The 22,115-nt window shown below is 58.7% G+C and overlaps 1 protein-coding gene across 1 annotated transcript in view; it reads left to right on the top strand.

Moving 5' to 3' along the window:
- The window catches only part of cxxc1b (CXXC finger protein 1b), a 43,556-nt gene that overhangs the window by 14,003 nt on the left and 7,438 nt on the right, over positions 1 to 22,115 (top strand). The gene's annotated exons all lie outside the window — the stretch shown is intronic.

Here is a 22,115-nt window from a genome sequence, read left to right as displayed (position 1 = left end):
TGGTGGTCCAAACGTCTTGGTGGTCCAGACCGCTTGGTGGTCCAAACGGCTTGGTGGTCCAGACCGCTTGGTGGTCCAAACGTCTTGGTGGTCCAGACCGCTTGGTGGTCCAAACGTCTTGGTGGTCCAGACTGCTTGGTGGTCCAGACTGCTGGTGGTCCAAACGGCTTGGTGGTCCAGACCGCTTGGTGGTCCAGACCGCTTGGTGGTCCAAATGGCTTGGTGGTCCAGACCACTTGGTGGTCCAGACCACTTGGTGGTCCAAACGACTTGGTGGTCCAGACTGCTTGGTGGTCCAGACTGCTGGTGGTCCAGACAGCTTGGTGGTCCAGACGGCTTGGTGGTCCAGACTGCTGGTGGTCCAGACAGCTTGGTGGTCCAGACCGCTTGGTGGTCCAGACTGCTGGTGATCCAGACTGCTGGTGGTCCAGACCGCTTGGTGGTCCAGACCGCTTGGTGGTCCAAACGGCTTGGTGGTCCAGACTGCTTGGTGGTCCAGACTGCTTGGTGGTCCAGACCGCTCGGTGGTACAGACCGCTCGGTGGTCCAGACCGCTCGGTGGTCCAGACTGCTGGTGGTCCAAACGTCTTGGTGGTCCAGACCGCTTGGTGGTCCAAACGGCTTGGTGGTCCAGACCGCTTGGTGGTCCAAACGTCTTGGTGGTCCAGACTGCTTGGTGGTCCAGACTGCTGGTGGTCCAAACGGCTTGGTGGTCCAGACTGCTTGGTGGTCCAGACCGCTTGGTGGTCCAGACCGCTTGGTGGTCCAAACGGCTTGGTGGTCCAGACCACTTGGTGGTCCAGACCGCTTGGTGGTCCAAACGACTTGGTGGTCCAGACTGCTTGGTGGTCCAGACTGCTGGTGGTCCAGACTGCTGGTGGTCCAGACAGCTTGGTGGTCCAGACGGCTTGGTGGTCCAGACTGCTGGTGGTCCAGACAGCTTGGTGGTCCAGACCGCTTGGTGGTCCAGACTGCTGGTGATCCAGACTGCTGGTGATCCAGACTGCTGGTGGTCCAGACCGCTTGGTGGTCCAGACCGCTTGGTGGTCCAGACCGCTTGGTGGTCCAAACGGCTTGGTGGTCCAGACTGCTTGGTGGTCCAGACTGCTTGGTGGTCCAGACCGCTCGGTGGTACAGACCGCTCGGTGGTCCAGACCGCTCGGTGGTCCAGACCGCTCGGTGGTCCAGACTGCTGGTGGTCCAGACCGCTTGGTGGTCCAGACTGCTGGTGGTCCAGACGGCTTGGTGGTCCAGACTGCTGGTGGTCCAGACCGCTCGGTGGTACAGACCGCTCGGTGGTCCAGACCGCTCGGTGGTCCAGACCGCTCGGTGGTCCAGACTGCTGGTGGTCCAGACCGCTTGATGGTCCAGACTGCTGGTGGTCCAGACGGCTTGGTGGTCCAGACTGCTGGTGGTCCAGACAGCTTGGTGGTCCAGACTGCTGGTGGTCCAGACGGCTTGGTGGTCCAGACTGCTTGGTGGTCCAGACCGCTTGGTGGTCCAAACGACTTGGTGGTCCAGACTGCTTGGTGGTCCAGACCGCTTGGTGGTCCAGACCGCTTGGTGGTCCAGACTGCTGGTGGTCCAGACCGCTTGGTGGTCCAGACCGCTTGGTGGTCCAGACTGCTGGTGGTCCAGACTGCTTGGTGGTCCAGACTGCTTGGTGGTCCAGACCGCTTGGTGGTCCAGACCGCTTGGTGGTCCAAACGTCTTGGTGGTCCAGACTGCTTGGTGGTCCAGACCGCTTGGTGGTCCAGACCGCTTGGTGGTCCAAACGACTTGGTGGTCCAGACTGCTTGGTGGTCCAGACTGCTTGGTGGTCCAGACCGCTTGGTGGTCCAAACGACTTGGTGGTCCAGACCGCTTGGTGGTCCAAACGACTTGGTGGTCCAGACTGCTTGGTGGACGACTTGGTGGTCCAGACCGCTTGGTGGTCCAGACTGCTGGTGGTCCAAACGGCTTGATGGTCCAGACTGCTTGGTGGTCTAAACGACTTGGTGGTCCAGACCGCTTGGTGGTCCAAACCACTTGGTGGTCCAGACTGCTTGGTGGTCCAGACTGCTGGTGGTCCAAACGGCTTGATGGTCCAGACTGCTTGGTGGTCTAAACGACTTGGTGGTCCAGACCGCTTGGTGGTCCAAACTGCTTGGTGGTCAAGACTGCTTGGTGGTCCAGACTGCTGGTGGTCCAAACGGCTTGGTGGTCCAGACTGCTTGGTGGTCCAGACTGCTTGGTGGTCTAAACGACTTGGTGGTCCAGACCGCTTGGTGGTCCAAACGACTTGGTGGTCTAGACTGCTTGGTGGTCCAGACTGCTGGTGGTCCAAACGGCTTGGTGGTCCAGACTGCTTGGTGGTCTAAACGACTTGGTGGTCCAGACCGCTTGGTGGTCCAAACGGCTTGGTGGTCCAAACGGCTTGGTGGTCCAAACGACTTGGTGGTCCAGACTGCTTGGTGGTCCAGACTGCTGGTGGTCCAGACCGCTTGGTGGTCCAGACCGCTTGGTGGTCCAGACTGCTGGTGGTCCAGACTGCTGGTGGTCCAGACGGCTTGGTGGTCCAGACTGCTTGGTGGTCCAGACTGCTTGGTGGTCCAGACTGCTGGTGGTCCAGACCGCTTGGTGGTCCAGACTGCTGGTGGTCCAGACTGCTGGTGGTCCAGACTGCTTGGTGGTCCAGACTGCTTGGTGGTCCAAACGACTTGGTGGTCCAGACAGCTTGGTGGTCCAGACCGCTTGGTGGTCCAGACTGCTTGGTGGTCCAGACCGCTCGGTGGTCCAGACCGCTCGGTGGTCCAGACCGCTCGGTGGTCCAGACTGCTGGTGGTCCAGACCGCTTGGTGGTCCAGACTGCTGGTGGTCCAGACGGCTTGGTGGTCCAGACTGCTGGTGGTCCAGACGGCTTGGTGGTCCAGACTGCTTGGTGGTCCAGACCGCTTGGTGGTCCAAACGACTTGGTGGTCCAGACTGCTTGGTGGTCCAGACTGCTTGGTGGTCCAGACCGCTTGGTGGTCCAGACTGCTGGTGGTCCAGACCGCTTGGTGGTCCAGACCGCTTGGTGGTCCAGACCGCTTGGTGGTCCAAACGTCTTGGTGGTCCAGACTGCTTGGTGGTCCAGACCGCTTGGTGGTCCAAACGACTTGGTGGTCCAGACTGCTTGGTGGTCCAGACTGCTTGGTGGTCCAGACCGCTTGGTGGTCCAAACGACTTGGTGGTCCAGACCGCTTGGTGGTCCAAACGACTTGGTGGTCCAGACTGCTTGGTGGTCCAAACGACTTGGTGGTCCAGACTGCTTGGTGGTCCAGACTGCTGGTGGTCCAAACGGCTTGATGGTCCAGACTGCTTGGTGGTCCAGACTGCTTGGTGGTCCAGACCGCTTGGTGGTCCAGACTGCTGGTGGTCCAAACGACTTGGTGGTCCAGACTGCTTGGTGGTCCAGACTGCTTGGTGGTCCAGACCGCTTAGTGGTCCAAACGACTTGGTGGTCCAGACTGCTTGGTGGACGACTTGGTGGTCCAGACCGCTTGGTGGTCCAGACTACTGGTGGTCCAAACGGCTTGATGGTCCAGACTGCTTGGTGGTCTAAACGACTTGGTGGTCCAGACCGCTTGGTGGTCCAAACGACTTGGTGGTCCAGACTGCTTGGTGGTCCAGACTGCTGGTGGTCCAAACGGCTTGATGGTCCAGACTGCTTGGTGGTCTAAACGACTTGGTGGTCCAGACCGCTTGGTGGTCCAAACTGCTTGGTGGTCAAGACTGCTTGGTGGTCCAGACTGCTGGTGGTCCAAACGGCTTGGTGGTCCAGACTGCTTGGTGGTCTAAACGACTTGGTGGTCCAGACCGCTTGGTGGTCCAAACGGCTTGGTGGTCCAAACGGCTTGGTGGTCCAAACGACTTGGTGGTCCAGACTGCTTGGTGGTCCAGACTGCTGGTGGTCCAGACCGCTTGGTGGTCCAGACCGCTTGGTGGTCCAGACTGCTGGTGGTCCAGACTGCTGGTGGTCCAGACGGCTTGGTGGTCCAGACTGCTTGGTGGTCCAGACTGCTTGGTGGTCCAGACTGCTGGTGGTCCAGACCGCTTGGTGGTCCAGACTGCTGGTGGTCCAGACTGCTGGTGATCCAGACTGCTTGGTGGTCCAGACTGCTTGGTGGTCCAAACGACTTGGTGGTCCAGACCGCTTGGTGGTCCATACCGCTTGGTGGTCCAGACCACTTGGTGGTCCAGACTGCTTGGTGGTCCAGACTGCTTGGTGGTCCAGACCGCTTGGTGGTCCAAACGACTTGGTGGTCCAGACCGCTTAGTGGTCCAAACGACTTGGTGGTCCAGACTGCTGGTGGTCCAAACGGCTTGATGGTCCAGACAGCTTGGTGGTCCAGACCGCTTGGTGGTCCAAACGACTTGGTGGTCCAGACTGCTTGGTGGTCCAGACCGCTTGGTGGTCCAGACCACTTGGTGGTCCAAACGACTTGGTGGTCCAGACTGCTTGGTGGTCCAGACTGCTTGGTGGTCCAGACCGCTTGGTGGTCCAAACGACTTGGTGGTCCAGACTGCTTGGTGGTCCAGACTGCTTGGTGGTCCAGACTGCTGGTGGTCCAGACCGCTTGGTGGTCCAGACTGCTGGTGGTCCAGACTGCTGGTGGTCCAGACTGCTTGGTGGTCCAGACTGCTTGGTGGTCCAAACGACTTGGTGGTCCAGACTGCTTGGTGGTCCAGACCGCTTGGTGGTCCAGACCACTTGGTGGTCCAGACTGCTTGGTGGTCCAGACCGCTTGGTGGTCCAAACGACTTGGTGGTCCAGACTGCTTGGTGGTCCAGACCGCTTGGTGGTCCAGACCACTTGGTGGTCCAGACTGCTTGGTGGTCCAGACTGCTTGGTGGTCCAGACCGCTTGGTGGTCCAAACGACTTGGTGGTCCAGACCGCTTAGTGGTCCAAACGACTTGGTGGTCCAGACCGCTTAGTGGTCCAAACGACTTGGTGGTCCAGACTGCTTGGTGGACGACTTGGGGGTCCAGACCGCTTGGTGGTCCAGACTGCTGGTGGTCCAAACGGCTTGATGGTCCAGACTGCTTGGTGGTCTAAACGACTTGGTGGTCCAGACCGCTTGGTGGTCCAAACGACTTGGTGGTCCAGACTGCTTGGTGGTCCAGACTGCTGGTGGTCCAAACGGCTTGATGGTCCAGACTGCTTGGTGGTCTAAACGACTTGGTGGTCCAGACTGCTGGTGGTCCAGACTGCTTGGTGGTCCAGACTGCTTGGTGGTCTAAATGAATTGGTGGTCCAGACCGCTTGGTGGTCCAAACTGCTTGGTGGTCAAGACTGCTTGGTGGTCCAGACGGCTGGTGGTCCAAACGGCTTGGTGGTCCAGACTGCTTGGTGGTCCAGACTGCTTGGTGGTCTAAATGACTTGGTGGTCCAGACCGCTTGGTGGTCCAAACGACTTGGTGGTCTAGACTGCTTGGTGGTCCAGACTGCTGGTGGTCCAAACGGCTTGGTGGTCCAGACTGCTTGGTGGTCTAAACGACTTGGTGGTCCAGACCGCTTGGTGGTCCAAACGGCTTGGTGGTCCAAACGGCTTGGTGGTCCAGACCGCCTGGTGGTCCAGACTGCTGGTGGTCCAAACGGCTTGGTGGTCCAGACCGCTTGGTGGTCCAGACTGCTTGGTGGTCTAAACGACTTGGTGGTCCAGACCGCTTGGTGGTCCAAGCGACTTGGTGGTCTAGACTGCTTGGTGGTCCAGACTGCTGGTGGTCCAAACGGCTTGGTGGTCCAGACTGCTTGGTGGTCTAAACGACTTGGTGGTCCAGACCGCTTGGTGGTCCAAACGGCTTGCTGGTCCAAACGGCTTGGTGGTCCAAACGACTTGGTGGTCCAAACGGCTTGGTGGTCCAGACTGCTTGGTGGTCCAGACTGCTGGTGGTCCAGACTGCTTGGTGGTCTAAACGACTTGGTGGTCCAGACCACTTGGTGGTCCAAACTGCTTGGTGGTCAAGACTGCTTGGTGGTCCAGACTGCTGGTGGTCCAAACGGCTTGGTGGTCCAGACTGCTTGGTGGTCCAGACTGCTTGGTGGTCTAAATGACTTGGTGGTCCAGACCGCTTGGTGGTCCAAACTGCTTGGTGGTCAAGACTGCTTGGTGGTCCAGACGGCTGGTGGTCCAAACGGCTTGGTGGTCCAGACTGCTTGGTGGTCCAGACTGCTTGGTGGTCTAAATGACTTGGTGGTCCAGACCGCTTGGTGGTCCAAACGACTTGGTGGTCTAGACTGCTTGGTGGTCCAGACTGCTGGTGGTCCAAACGGCTTGGTGGTCCAGACTGCTTGGTGGTCTAAACGACTTGGTGGTCCAGACCGCTTGGTGGTCCAAACGGCTTGGTGGTCCAAACGGCTTGGTGGTCCAGACTGCTTGGTGGTCCAGACTGCTGGTGGTCCAGACCGCTTGGTGGTCCAGACTGCTGGTGGTCCAAACGGCTTGATGGTCCAGACTGCTTGGTGGTCTAAACGACTTGGTGGTCCAGACCGCTTGGTGGTCCAGACTGCTGGTGGTCCAAACGGCTTGGTGGTCCAGACTGCTTGGTGGTCTAAACGACTTGGTGGTCCAGACTGCTTGGTGGTCCAGACTGCTGGTGGTCCAGACTGCTGGTGGTCCAGACTGCTTGGTGGTCCAGACCTCTTGGTGGTCCAAACGACTTGGTGGTCCAGACCGCTTGGTGGTCCAGACCGCTTGGTGGTCCAAACGACTTGGTGGTCCAGACTGCTAAGTGGTCCAGACTGCTTGGTGGTCCAGACCGCTTGGTGGTCCAAACGACTTGGTGGTCCAGACGGCTTGGTGGTCCAGACTGCTGGTGGTCCAGACGGCTTGGTGGTCCAGACTGCTTGGTGGTCCAGACCGCTTGGTGGTCCAAACGACTTGGTGGTCCAGACTGCTTGGTGGTCCAGACTGCTTGGTGGTCCAGACCGCTTGGTGGTCCAGACTGCTGGTGGTCCAGACCGCTTGGTGGTCCAGACCGCTTGGTGGTCCAAACGTCTTGGTGGTCCAGACTGCTTGGTGGTCCAGACCGCTTGGTGGTCCAAACGACTTGGTGGTCCAGACTGCTTGGTGGTCCAGACTGCTTGGTGGTCCAGACCGCTTGGTGGTCCAAACGACTTGGTGGTCCAGACCGCTTGGTGGTCCAAACGACTTGGTGGTCCAGACTGCTTGGTGGTCCAAACGACTTGGTGGTCCAGACTGCTTGGTGGTCCAGACTGCTGGTGGTCCAAACGGCTTGATGGTCCAGACTGCTTGGTGGTCCAGACCGCTTGGTGGTCCAGACTGCTTGGTGGTCCAGACCGCTTGGTGGTCCAGACTGCTGGTGGTCCAAACGACTTGGTGGTCCAGACTGCTTGGTGGTCCAGACTGCTTGGTGGTCCAGACCGCTTAGTGGTCCAAACGACTTGGTGGTCCAGACTGCTTGGTGGACGACTTGGTGGTCCAGACCGCTTGGTGGTCCAGACTACTGGTGGTCCAAACGGCTTGATGGTCCAGACTGCTTGGTGGTCTAAACGACTTGGTGGTCCAGACCGCTTGGTGGTCCAAACGACTTGGTGGTCCAGACTGCTTGGTGGTCCAGACTGCTGGTGGTCCAAACGGCTTGATGGTCCAGACTGCTTGGTGGTCTAAACGACTTGGTGGTCCAGACCGCTTGGTGGTCCAAACTGCTTGGTGGTCAAGACTGCTTGGTGGTCCAGACTGCTGGTGGTCCAAACGGCTTGGTGGTCCAGACTGCTTGGTGGTCTAAACGACTTGGTGGTCCAGACCGCTTGGTGGTCCAAACGGCTTGGTGGTCCAAACGGCTTGGTGGTCCAAACGACTTGGTGGTCCAGACTGCTTGGTGGTCCAGACTGCTGGTGGTCCAGACCGCTTGGTGGTCCAGACCGCTTGGTGGTCCAGACTGCTGGTGGTCCAGACTGCTGGTGGTCCAGACGGCTTGGTGGTCCAGACTGCTTGGTGGTCCAGACTGCTTGGTGGTCCAGACTGCTGGTGGTCCAGACCGCTTGGTGGTCCAGACTGCTGGTGGTCCAGACTGCTGGTGATCCAGACTGCTTGGTGGTCCAGACTGCTTGGTGGTCCAAACGACTTGGTGGTCCAGACCGCTTGGTGGTCCATACCGCTTGGTGGTCCAGACCACTTGGTGGTCCAGACTGCTTGGTGGTCCAGACTGCTTGGTGGTCCAGACCGCTTGGTGGTCCAAACGACTTGGTGGTCCAGACCGCTTAGTGGTCCAAACGACTTGGTGGTCCAGACTGCTGGTGGTCCAAACGGCTTGATGGTCCAGACAGCTTGGTGGTCCAGACCGCTTGGTGGTCCAAACGACTTGGTGGTCCAGACTGCTTGGTGGTCCAGACCGCTTGGTGGTCCAGACCACTTGGTGGTCCAAACGACTTGGTGGTCCAGACTGCTTGGTGGTCCAGACTGCTTGGTGGTCCAGACCGCTTGGTGGTCCAAACGACTTGGTGGTCCAGACTGCTTGGTGGTCCAGACTGCTTGGTGGTCCAGACTGCTGGTGGTCCAGACCGCTTGGTGGTCCAGACTGCTGGTGGTCCAGACTGCTGGTGGTCCAGACTGCTTGGTGGTCCAGACTGCTTGGTGGTCCAAACGACTTGGTGGTCCAGACTGCTTGGTGGTCCAGACCGCTTGGTGGTCCAGACCACTTGGTGGTCCAGACTGCTTGGTGGTCCAGACCGCTTGGTGGTCCAAACGACTTGGTGGTCCAGACTGCTTGGTGGTCCAGACCGCTTGGTGGTCCAGACCACTTGGTGGTCCAGACTGCTTGGTGGTCCAGACTGCTTGGTGGTCCAGACCGCTTGGTGGTCCAAACGACTTGGTGGTCCAGACCGCTTAGTGGTCCAAACGACTTGGTGGTCCAGACCGCTTAGTGGTCCAAACGACTTGGTGGTCCAGACTGCTTGGTGGACGACTTGGGGGTCCAGACCGCTTGGTGGTCCAGACTGCTGGTGGTCCAAACGGCTTGATGGTCCAGACTGCTTGGTGGTCTAAACGACTTGGTGGTCCAGACCGCTTGGTGGTCCAAACGACTTGGTGGTCCAGACTGCTTGGTGGTCCAGACTGCTGGTGGTCCAAACGGCTTGATGGTCCAGACTGCTTGGTGGTCTAAACGACTTGGTGGTCCAGACTGCTGGTGGTCCAGACTGCTTGGTGGTCCAGACTGCTTGGTGGTCTAAATGAATTGGTGGTCCAGACCGCTTGGTGGTCCAAACTGCTTGGTGGTCAAGACTGCTTGGTGGTCCAGACGGCTGGTGGTCCAAACGGCTTGGTGGTCCAGACTGCTTGGTGGTCCAGACTGCTTGGTGGTCTAAATGACTTGGTGGTCCAGACCGCTTGGTGGTCCAAACGACTTGGTGGTCTAGACTGCTTGGTGGTCCAGACTGCTGGTGGTCCAAACGGCTTGGTGGTCCAGACTGCTTGGTGGTCTAAACGACTTGGTGGTCCAGACCGCTTGGTGGTCCAAACGGCTTGGTGGTCCAAACGGCTTGGTGGTCCAGACCGCCTGGTGGTCCAGACTGCTGGTGGTCCAAACGGCTTGGTGGTCCAGACCGCTTGGTGGTCCAGACTGCTTGGTGGTCTAAACGACTTGGTGGTCCAGACCGCTTGGTGGTCCAAGCGACTTGGTGGTCTAGACTGCTTGGTGGTCCAGACTGCTGGTGGTCCAAACGGCTTGGTGGTCCAGACTGCTTGGTGGTCTAAACGACTTGGTGGTCCAGACCGCTTGGTGGTCCAAACGGCTTGCTGGTCCAAACGGCTTGGTGGTCCAAACGACTTGGTGGTCCAAACGGCTTGGTGGTCCAGACTGCTTGGTGGTCCAGACTGCTGGTGGTCCAGACTGCTTGGTGGTCTAAACGACTTGGTGGTCCAGACCACTTGGTGGTCCAAACTGCTTGGTGGTCAAGACTGCTTGGTGGTCCAGACTGCTGGTGGTCCAAACGGCTTGGTGGTCCAGACTGCTTGGTGGTCCAGACTGCTTGGTGGTCTAAATGACTTGGTGGTCCAGACCGCTTGGTGGTCCAAACTGCTTGGTGGTCAAGACTGCTTGGTGGTCCAGACGGCTGGTGGTCCAAACGGCTTGGTGGTCCAGACTGCTTGGTGGTCCAGACTGCTTGGTGGTCTAAATGACTTGGTGGTCCAGACCGCTTGGTGGTCCAAACGACTTGGTGGTCTAGACTGCTTGGTGGTCCAGACTGCTGGTGGTCCAAACGGCTTGGTGGTCCAGACTGCTTGGTGGTCTAAACGACTTGGTGGTCCAGACCGCTTGGTGGTCCAAACGGCTTGGTGGTCCAAACGGCTTGGTGGTCCAGACTGCTTGGTGGTCCAGACTGCTGGTGGTCCAGACCGCTTGGTGGTCCAGACTGCTGGTGGTCCAAACGGCTTGATGGTCCAGACTGCTTGGTGGTCTAAACGACTTGGTGGTCCAGACCGCTTGGTGGTCCAGACTGCTGGTGGTCCAAACGGCTTGGTGGTCCAGACTGCTTGGTGGTCTAAACGACTTGGTGGTCCAGACTGCTTGGTGGTCCAGACTGCTGGTGGTCCAGACTGCTGGTGGTCCAGACTGCTTGGTGGTCCAGACCTCTTGGTGGTCCAAACGACTTGGTGGTCCAGACCGCTTGGTGGTCCAGACCGCTTGGTGGTCCAAACGACTTGGTGGTCCAGACTGCTAAGTGGTCCAGACTGCTTGGTGGTCCAGACCGCTTGGTGGTCCAAACGACTTGGTGGTCCAGACCGCTTGGTTGTCCAAACGACTTGGTGGTCCAGACTGCTTGGTGGACGACTTGGTGGTCCAGACCGCTTGGTGGTCCAGACTGCTGGTGGTCCAAACGGCTTGGTGGTCCAGACTGCTTGGTGGTCCAGACTGCTTGGTGGTCTAAACGACTTGGTGGTCCAGACCGCTTGGTGGTCCAAACGACTTGGTGGTCTAGACTGCTTGGTGGTCCAGACTGCTGGTGGTCCAAACGGCTTGGTGGTCCAGACTGCTTGGTGGTCTAAACGACTTGGTGGTCCAGACCGCTTGGTGGTCCAAACGGCTTGCTGGTCCAAACGGCTTGGTGGTCCAAACGACTTGGTGGTCCAAACGGCTTGGTGGTCCAGACTGCTTGGTGGTCCAGACTGCTGGTGGTCCAGACTGCTTGGTGGTCTAAACGACTTGGTGGTCCAGACCGCTTGGTGGTCCAAACTGCTTGGTGGTCAAGACTGCTTGGTGGTCCAGACTGCTGGTGGTCCAAACGGCTTGGTGGTCCAGACTGCTTGGTGGTCCAGACTGCTTGGTGGTCTAAATGAATTGGTGGTCCAGACCGCTTGGTGGTCCAAACTGCTTGGTGGTCAAGACTGCTTGGTGGTCCAGACGGCTGGTGGTCCAAACGGCTTGGTGGTCCAGACTGCTTGGTGGTCCAGACTGCTTGGTGGTCTAAATGACTTGGTGGTCCAGACCGCTTGGTGGTCCAAACGACTTGGTGGTCTAGACTGCTTGGTGGTCCAGACTGCTGGTGGTCCAAACGGCTTGGTGGTCCAGACTGCTTGGTGGTCTAAACGACTTGGTGGTCCAGACCGCTTGGTGGTCCAAACGGCTTGGTGGTCCAAACGGCTTGGTGGTCCAGACCGCCTGGTGGTCCAGACTGCTGGTGGTCCAAACGGCTTGGTGGTCCAGACCGCTTGGTGGTCCAGACTGCTTGGTGGTCTAAACGACTTGGTGGTCCAGACCGCTTGGTGGTCCAAGCGACTTGGTGGTCTAGACTGCTTGGTGGTCCAGACTGCTGGTGGTCCAAACGGCTTGGTGGTCCAGACTGCTTGGTGGTCTAAACGACTTGGTGGTCCAGACCGCTTGGTGGTCCAAACGGCTTGCTGGTCCAAACGGCTTGCTGGTCCAAACGACTTGGTGGTCCAAACGGCTTGGTGGTCCAGACTGCTTTGTGGTCCAGACTGCTGGTGGTCCAGACTGCTTGGTGGTCTAAACGACTTGGTGGTCCAGACCACTTGGTGGTCCAAACTGCTTGGTGGTCAAGACTGCTTGGTGGTCCAGACTGCTGGTGGTCCAAACGGCTTGGTGGTCCAGACTGCTTGGTGGTCCAGACTGCTTGGTGGTCTAAATGACTTGGTGGTCCAGACCGCTTGGTGGTCCAAACTGCTTGGTGGTCAAGACTGCTTGGTGGTCCAGACGGCTGGTGGTCCAAACGGCTTGGTGGTCCAGACTGCTTGGTGGTCCAGACTGCTTGGTGGTCTAAATGACTTGGTGGTCCAGACCGCTTGGTGGTCCAAACGACTTGGTGGTCTAGACTGCTTGGTGGTCCAGACTGCTGGTGGTCCAAACGGCTTGGTGGTCCAGACTGCTTGGTGGTCTAAACGACTTGGTGGTCCAGACCGCTTGGTGGTCCAAACGGCTTGGTGGTCCAAACGGCTTGGTGGTCCAAACGACTTGGTGGTCCAGACTGCTTGGTGGTCCAGACTGCTGGTGGTCCAGACCGCTTGGTGGTCCAGACTGCTGGTGGTCCAAACGGCTTGATGGTCCAGACTGCTTGGTGGTCTAAACGACTTGGTGGTCCAGACCGCTTGGTGGTCCAGACTGCTGGTGGTCCAAACGGCTTGGTGGTCCAGACTGCTTGGTGGTCTAAACGACTTGGTGGTCCAGACTGCTTGGTGGTCCAGACTGCTTGGTGGTCTAAACGACTTGGTGGTCCAAACGGCTTGGTGGTCCAGACTGTTTGGTGGTCCAGACTGCTGGTGGTCCAGACCGCTTGGTGGTCCAGACTGCTGGTGGTCCAGACTGCTTGGTGGTCCAGACCGCTTGGTGGTCCAAACGACTTGGTGGTCCAGACTGCTTGGTGGTCCAGACCGCTTGGTGGTCCAGACCGCTTGGTGGTCCAGACCGCTTAGTGGTCCAAACGACTTGGTGGTCCAGACTGCTTGGTGGTCCAGACCGCTTGGTGGTCCAAACGACTTGGTGGTCCAGACCGCTTGATGGTCCAAACGACTTGGTGGTCTAGACTGCTTGGTGGACGACTTGGTGGTCCAGACCGCTTGGTGGTCCAGACTGCTGGTGGTCCAAACGGCTTGATGGTCCAGACTGCTTGGTGGTCTAAACTACTTGGTGGTCCAGACCGCTTTGTGGTCCAGACTGCTGGTGGTCCAAACGGCTTGGTGGTCCAGACTGCTTGGTGGTCCAGACTGCTTGGTGGTCTAAACGACTTGGTGGTCCAAACGGCTTGGTGGTCCAGACGGCTTGGTGGTCCAGACGGCTTGGTGGTCCAAACGGCTTGGTGGTCCAGACTGCTTAGTGGTCCAGACGGCTTGGTGGTCCAAACGGCTTGGTCGTCCAGACTGCTTGGTGGTCCAGACTGCTTGGTGGTCCAGACGGCTTGGTGGTCCAGACGGCTTGGTGGTCCAGACGGCTTGGTGGTCCAAACCGCTTGGTGGTCCAAACCGCTTGGTGGTCCAGACTGCTTGGTGGTCCAAACGGCTTGGTGGTCCAGACTCCTTGGTGGTCCAGACTGCTTGGTGGTCTAAACGGCTTGGTGGTCCAAACGGCTTGGTGGTCCAAACGGCTTGGTGGTCCAAACGACTAGGTGGTCCAAACGGCTTGGTGGTCCAGACTGCTTGGTGGTCCAGACTGCTGGTGGTCCAGACTGTTTGGTGGTCCAGACTGCTGGTGGTCCAGACCGCTTGGTGGTCCAGACCGCTGGTGGTCCAGACCGCTGGTGGTCCAGACTGCTGGTGGTCCAGACTGCTTGGTGGTCCAGACTGCTGGTGGTCCAAACGGCTTGGTGGTCCAAACGGCTTGGTGGTCCAGACTGCTTGGTGGTCCAGACTGCTTGGTGGTCCAGACTGCTTGGTGGTTTAAACGACTTGGTGGTCCAGACCTCTTGGTGGTCCAAACGGCTTGGTGGTCCAGACTGCTTGGTGGTCCAGACTGCTTGGTGGTCCAGACTGCTTGGTGGTCTAAACGACTTGGTGGTCCAAACGGCTTGGTGGTCCAGACGGCTTGGTGGTCCAGACTGCTTGGTGGTCCAGACTGCTTGGTGGTCCAGACGGCTTGGTGGTCCAAACGGCTTGGTGGTCCAAACTGCTTGGTGGTCCAGACGGCTTGGTGGTCCAGACGGCTTGGTGGTCCAGACGGCTTGGTGGTCCAAACCGCTTGGTGGTCCAGACTGCTTGGTGGTCCAAACGGCTTGGTGGTCCAGACTCCTTGGTGGTCTACACTGCTTGGTGGTCCAGACTGCTGGTGGTCCAAACGGCTTGGTGGTCCAGACTGCTTGGTGGTCTAAACGACTTGGTGGTCCAGACCGCTTGGTGGTCCAAACGGCTTGGTGGTCCAAACGGCTTGGTGGTCCAAACGACTTGGTGGTCCAAACGGCTTGGTGGTCCAGACTGCTTGGTGGTCCAGACCACTTGGTGGTCCAAACGACTTGGTGGTCCAGACTGCTGGTGGTCCAAACGACTTGGTGGTCCAGACTGCTGGTGGTCCAGACTGCTTGGTGGTCCAAACTGCTGGTGGTCGATACTGATGGTGGTCCAGACTGCTGGTGGTCCAGACTGCTGGTGGTCCAGACGGCTTGGTGGTCCAGACTGCTGGTGGTCCAGACGGCTTGGTGGTCCAGACTGCTGGTGGTCCAGACCGCTTGGTGGTCCAGACCGCTGGTGGTCCAGACTGCTTGGTGGTCCAGACCGCTTGGTGGTCCAAACGACTTGGTGGTCCAGACTGCTTGGTGGTCCAGACCGCTTGGTGGTCCAGACCGCTTGGTGGTCCAGACCGCTTGGTGGTCCAAACTGCTTGGTGGTCCAGACTGCTTGGTGGTCCAGACTGCTTGGTGGTCCAAACGACTTGGTGGTCCAGACCGCTTGGTGGTCCAAACGACTTGGTGGTCCAGACTGCTTGATAGACGACTTGGTGGTCCAGACTGCTTGGTGGTCTAAACGACTTGGTGGTCCAGACGGCTTGGTGGTCCAGACGGCTTGGTGGTCCAGACTGCTTGGTGGTCCAGACGGCTTGGTGGTCCAAACGGCTTGGTGGTCCAAACTGCTTGGTGGTCCAGACGGCTTGGTGGTCCAGACGGCTTGGTGGTCCAGACGGCTTGGTGGTCCAAACCGCTTGGTGGTCCAGACTGCTTGGTGGTCCAAACGGCTTGGTGGTCCAGACTCCTTGGTGGTCTACACTGCTTGGTGGTCCAGACTGCTGGTGGTCCAAACGGCTTGGTGGTCCAGACTGCTTGGTGGTCTAAACGACTTGGTGGTCCAGACCGCTTGGTGGTCCAAACGGCTTGGTGGTCCAAACGGCTTGGTGGTCCAAACGGCTTGGTGGTCCAAACGGCTTGGTGGTCCAGACTGCTTGGTGGTCCAGACCACTTGGTGGTCCAAACGACTTGGTGGTCCAGACTGCTGGTGGTCCAAACGACTTGGTGGTCCAGACTGCTGGTGGTCCAGACTGCTTGGTGGTCCAAACTGCTGGTGGTCGATACTGATGGTGGTCCAGACTGCTGGTGGTCCAGACTGCTGGTGGTCCAGACGGCTTGGTGGTCCAGACTGCTGGTGGTCCAGACGGCTTGGTGGTCCAGACTGCTGGTGGTCCAGACCGCTTGGTGGTCCAGACCGCTGGTGGTCCAGACTGCTTGGTGGTCCAGACTGCTTGGTGGTCCAGACCGCTTGGTGGTCCAGACCGCTTGGTGGTCCAGACCGCTTGGTGGTCCAAACTGCTTGGTGGTCCAGACTGCTTGGTGGTCCAGACTGCTTGGTGGTCCAAACGACTTGGTGGTCCAGACCGCTTGGTGGTCCAAACGACTTGGTGGTCCAGACTGCTTGATAGACGACTTGGTGGTCCAGACCGCTTGGTGGTCCAGACTGCTGGTGGTCCAAACGGCTTGATGGTCCAGACTGCTTGGTGGTCTAAACGACTTGGTGGTCCAGACCGCTTGGTGGTCCAGACTGCTGGTGGTCCAAACGGCTTGGTGGTCCAGACTGCTTGGTGGTCTAAACGACTTGGTGGTCCAGACTGCTTGGTGGTCCAGACTGCTTGGTGGTCTAAACGACTTGGTGGTCCAAACGGCTTGGTGGTCCAGACTGTTTGGTGGTCCAGACTGCTGGTGGTCCAGACCGCTTGGTGGTCCAGACTGCTGGTGGTCCAGACTGCTTGGTGGTCCAGACCGCTTGGTGGTCCAGACCGCTTGGTGGTCCAAACGACTTTGTGGTCCAGACTGCTTGGTGGTCCAGACCGCTTGGTGGTACAGACCGCTTAGTGGTCCAAACGACTTGGTGGTCCAGACTGCTTGGTGGTCCAGACCGCTTGGTGGTCCAAACGACTTGGTGGTCCAGACCGCTTGATGGTCCAAACGACTTGGTGGTCCAGACTGCTTGGTGGTCCAGACCGCTTGGTGGTCCAAACGACTTGGTGGTCCAGACCGCTTGATGGTCCAAACGACTTGGTGGTCCAGACTGCTTGGTGGACGACTTGGTGGTCCAGACCGCTTGGTGGTCCAGACTGCTGGTGGTCCAAACGGCTTGATGGTCCAGACTGCTTGGTGGTCTAAACGACTTGGTGGTCCAGACCGCTTTGTGGTCCAGACTGCTGGTGGTCCAAACGGCTTGGTGGTCCAGACTGCTTGGTGGTCCAGACTGCTTGGTGGTCTAAACGACTTGGTGGTCCAAACGGCTTGGTGGTCCAGACGGCTTGGTGGTCCAGACTGCTTGGTGGTCTAAATGAGTTGGTGGTCCAGACCGCTTGGTGGTCCAAACTGCTTGGTGGTCAAGACTGCTTGGTGGTCCAGACGGCTGGTGGTCCAAACGGCTTGGTGGTCCAGACTGCTTGGTGGTCCAGACTGCTTGGTGGTCTAAATTACTTGGTGGTCCAGACCGCTTGGTGGTCCAAACGACTTGGTGGTCTAGACTGCTTGGTGGTCCAGACTGCTGGTGGTCCAAACGGCTTGGTGGTCCAGACTGCTTGGTGGTCTAAACGACTTGGTGGTCCAGACCGCTTGGTGGTCCAAACGGCTTGGTGGTCCAAACGGCTTGGTGGTCCAAACGACTTGGTGGTCCAGACTGCTTGGTGGTCCAGACTGCTGGTGGTCCAGACCGCTTGGTGGTCCAGACTGCTGGTGGTCCAAACGGCTTGATGGTCCAGACTGCTTGGTGGTCTAAACGACTTGGTGGTCCAGACCGCTTGGTGGTCCAGACTGCTGGTGGTCCAAACGGCTTGGTGGTCCAGACTGCTTGGTGGTCTAAACGACTTGGTGGTCCAGACTGCTTGGTGGTCCAGACTGCTTGGTGGTCCAGACTGCTGGTGGTCCAAACGGCTTGGTGGTCCAAACGGCTTGGTGGTCCAGACTGCTTGGTGGTCCAGACTGCTTGGTGGTTTAAACGACTTGGTGGTCCAGACCTCTTGGTGGTCCAGACTGCTGGTGGTCCAAACGGCTTGGTGGTCCAGACTGCTTGGTGGTCCAGACTGCTTGGTGGTCCAGACTGCTTGGTGGTCTAAACGACTTGGTGGTCCAAACGGCTTGGTGGTCCAGACGGCTTGGTGGTCCAGACGGCTTGGTGGTCCAGACTGCTTGGTGGTCCAGACGGCTTGGTGGTCCAAACGGCTTGGTGGTCCAAACTGCTTGGTGGTCCAGACGGCTTGGTGGTCCAGACGGCTTGGTGGTCCAAACCGCTTGGTGGTCCAGACTGCTTGGTGGTCCAAACGGCTTGGTGGTCCAGACTCCTTGGTGGTCTACACTGCTTGGTGGTCCAGACTGCTGGTGGTCCAAACGGCTTGGTGGTCCAGACTGCTTGGTGGTCTAAACGACTTGGTGGTCCAGACCGCTTGGTGGTCCAAACGGCTTGGTGGTCCAAACGGCTTGGTGGTCCAAACGACTTGGTGGTCCAAACGGCTTGGTGGTCCAGACTGCTTGGTGGTCCAGACCACTTGGTGGTCCAAACGACTTGGTGGTCCAGACTGCTGGTGGTCCAAACGACTTGGTGGTCCAGACTGCTGGTGGTCCAGACTGCTTGGTGGTCCAAACTGCTGGTGGTCTATACTGATGGTGGTCCAGACTGCTGGTGGTCCAGACTGCTGGTGGTCCAGACGGCTTGGTGGTCCAGACTGCTGGTGGTCCAGACGGCTTGGTGGTCCAGACTGCTGGTGGTCCAGACCGCTTGGTGGTCCAGACCGCTGGTGGTCCAGACTGCTTGGTGGTCCAGACCGCTTGGTGGTCCAAACGACTTGGTGGTCCAGACTGCTTGGTGGTCCAGACCGCTTGGTGGTCCAGACCGCTTGGTGGTCCAGACCGCTTGGTGGTCCAAACTGCTTGGTGGTCCAGACTGCTTGGTGGTCCAGACTGCTTGGTGGTCCAAACGACTTGGTGGTCCAGACCGCTTGGTGGTCCAAACGACTTGGTGGTCCAGACTGCTTGATAGACGACTTGGTGGTCCAGACTGCTTGGTGGTCTAAACGACTTGGTGGTCCAGACGGCTTGGTGGTCCAGACGGCTTGGTGGTCCAGACTGCTTGGTGGTCCAGACGGCTTGGTGGTCCAAACGGCTTGGTGGTCCAAACTGCTTGGTGGTCCAGACGGCTTGGTGGTCCAGACGGCTTGGTGGTCCAGACGGCTTGGTGGTCCAAACCGCTTGGTGGTCCAGACTGCTTGGTGGTCCAAACGGCTTGGTGGTCCAGACTCCTTGGTGGTCTACACTGCTTGGTGGTCCAAACGGCTTGGTGGTCCAAACGGCTTGGTGGTCCAAACGACTTGGTGGTCCAAACGGCTTGGTGGTCCAGACTGCTTGGTGGTCCAGACCACTTGGTGGTCCAAACGACTTGGTGGTCCAGACTGCTGGTGGTCCAAACGACTTGGTGGTCCAGACTGCTGGTGGTCCAGACTGCTTGGTGGTCCAAACTGCTGGTGGTCGATACTGATGGTGGTCCAGACTGCTGGTGGTCCAGACTGCTGGTGGTCCAGACGGCTTGGTGGTCCAGACTGCTGGTGGTCCAGACGGCTTGGTGGTCCAGACTGCTGGTGGTCCAGACCGCTTGGTGGTCCGGACCGCTGGTGGTCCAGACTGCTTGGTGGTCCAGACCGCTTGGTGGTCCAAACGACTTGGTGGTCCAGACCGCTTGGTGGTCCAGACCGCTTGGTGGTCCAGACCGCTTGGTGGTCCAAACTGCTTGGTGGTCCAGACTGCTTGGTGGTCCAGACTGCTTGGTGGTCCAAACGACTTGGTGGTCCAGACCGCTTGGTGGTCCAAACGACTTGGTGGTCCAGACTGCTTGATAGACGACTTGGTGGTCCAGACCGCTTGGTGGTCCAGACTGCTGGTGGTCCAAACGGCTTGATGGTCCAGACTGCTTGGTGGTCTAAACGACTTGGTGGTCCAGACCGCTTGGTGGTCCAGACTGCTGGTGGTCCAAACGGCTTGGTGGTCCAGACTGCTTGGTGGTCTAAACGACTTGGTGGTCCAGACTGCTTGGTGGTCCAGACTGCTTGGTGGTCTAAACGACTTGGTGGTCCAAACGGCTTGGTGGTCCAGACTGTTTGGTGGTCCAGACTGCTGGTGGTCCAGACCGCTTGGTGGTCCAGACTGCTGGTGGTCCAGACTGCTTGGTGGTCCAGACCGCTTGGTGGTCCAAACTACTTTGTGGTCCAGACTGCTTGGTGGTCCAGACCGCTTGGTGGTACAGACCGCTTAGTGGTCCAAACGACTTGGTGGTCCAGACTGCTTGGTGGTCCAGACCGCTTGGTGGTCCAAACGACTTGGTGGTCCAGACCGCTTGATGGTCCAAACGACTTGGTGGTCCAGACTGCTTGGTGGTCCAGACCGCTTGGTGGTCCAAACGACTTGGTGGTCCAGACCGCTTGATGGTCCAAACGACTTGGTGGTCCAGACTGCTTGGTGGACGACATGGTGGTCCAGACCGCTTGGTGGTCCAGACTGCTGGTGGTCCAAACGGCTTGATGGTCCAGACTGCTTGGTGGTCTAAACGACTTGGTGGTCCAGACCGCTTTGTGGTCCAGACTGCTGGTGGTCCAAACGGCTTGGTGGTCCAGACTGCTTGGTGGTCCAGACTGCTTGGTGGTCTAAACGACTTGGTGGTCCAAACGGCTTGGTGGTCCAGACGGCTTGGTGGTCCAGACTGCTTGGTGGTCCAGACTGCTTGGTGGTCTAAATGACTTGGTGGTCCAGACCGCTTGGTGGTCCAAACTGCTTGGTGGTCAAGACTGCTTGGTGGTCCAGACGGCTGGTGGTCCAAACGGCTTGGTGGTCCAGACTGCTTGGTGGTCCAGACTGCTTGGTGGTCTAAATGACTTGGTGGTCCAGACCGCTTGGTGGTCCAAACGACTTGGTGGTCTAGACTGCTTGGTGGTCCAGACTGCTGGTGGTCCAAACGGCTTGGTGGTCCAGACTGCTTGGTGGTCTAAACGACTTGGTGGTCCAGACCGCTTGGTGGTCCAAACGGCTTGGTGGTCCAAACGGCTTGGTGGTCCAAACGACTTGGTGGTCCAGACTGCTTGGTGGTCCAGACTGCTGGTGGTCCAGACCGCTTGGTGGTCCAGACTGCTGGTGGTCCAAACGGCTTGATGGTCCAGACTGCTTGGTGGTCTAAACGACTTGGTGGTCCAGACCGCTTGGTGGTCCAGACTGCTGGTGGTCCAAACGGCTTGGTGGTCCAGACTGCTTGGTGGTCTAAACGACTTGGTGGTCCAGACTGCTTGGTGGTCCAGACTGCTTGGTGGTCTAAACGACTTGGTGGTCCAAACGGCTTGGTGGTCCAGACTGTTTGGTGGTCCAGACTGCTGGTGGTCCTGACCGCTTGGTGGTCCAGACTGCTGGTGGTCCAGACTGCTTGGTGGTCCAGACCGCTTGGTGGTCCAAACGACTTGGTGGTCCAGACTGCTTGGTGGTCCAGACCGCTTGGTGGTCCAGACCGCTTAGTGGTCCAAACGACTTGGTGGTCCAGACTGCTTGGTGGTCCAGACCGCTTGGTGGTCCAAACGACTTGGTGGTCCAGACCGCTTGATGGTCCAAACGACTTGGTGGTCTAGACTGCTTGGTGGACGACTTGGTGGTCCAGACCGCTTGGTGGTCCAGACTGCTGGTGGTCCAAACGGCTTGATGGTCCAGACTGCTTGGTGGTCTAAACGACTTGGTGGTCCAGACCGCTTTGTGGTCCAGACTGCTGGTGGTCCAAACGGCTTGGTGGTCCAGACTGCTTGGTGGTCCAGACTGCTTGGTGGTCTAAACGACTTGGTGGTCCAAACGGCTTGGTGGTCCAGACGGCTTGGTGGTCCAGACGGCTTGGTGGTCCAAACGGCTTGGTGGTCCAGACTGCTTAGTGGTCCAGACGGCTTGGTGGTCCAAACGGCTTGGTGGTCCAGACTGCTTGGTGGTCCAGACTGCTTGGTGGTCCAGACTGCTTGGTGGTCCAGACTGCTTGGTGGTCCAGACGGCTTGGTGGTCCAAACCGCTTGGTGGTCCAAACCGCTTGGTGGTCCAAACCGCTTGGTGGTCCAGACTGCTTGGTGCTCCAAACGGCTTGGTGGTCCAGACTCCTTGGTGGTCCAGACTGCTTGGTGGTCTAAACGGCTTGGTGGTCCAAACGGCTTGGTGGTCCAAACGGCTTGGTGGTCCAAACGACTAGGTGGTCCAAACGGCTTGGTGGTCCAGACTGCTTGGTGGTCCAGACTGCTGGTGGTCCAGACCGCTTGGTGGTCCAGACTGTTTGGTGGTCCAGACTGCTGGTGGTCCAGACCGCTTGGTGGTCCAGACCGCTGGTGGTCCAGACCGCTGGTGGTCCAGACCGCTGGTGGTCCAGACTGCTTGGTGGTCCAGACTGCTGGTGGTCCAAACGGCTTGGTGGTCCAAACGGCTTGGTGGTCCAGACTGCTTGGTGGTCCAGACTGCTTGGTGGTTTAAACGACTTGGTGGTCCAGACCTCTTGGTGGTCCAGACTGCTTGGTGGTTTAAACGACTTGGTGGTCCAGACTGCTTGGTGGTCCAGACTGCTTGGTGGTCCAGACTGCTTGGTGGTCTAAACGACTTGGTGGTCTAAACGACTTGGTGGTCCAAACGGCTTGGTGGTCCAGACGGCTTGGTGGTCCAGACGGCTTGGTGGTCCAG

This window comes from Telmatherina bonti, assembly GCF_933228915.1.
Source record: "Telmatherina bonti genome assembly, chromosome: 6".
Classification (NCBI taxonomy): Eukaryota; Metazoa; Chordata; class Actinopteri; order Atheriniformes; family Telmatherinidae; genus Telmatherina; species Telmatherina bonti.
This window is presented reverse-complemented; position numbering and strand designations above follow the sequence as displayed.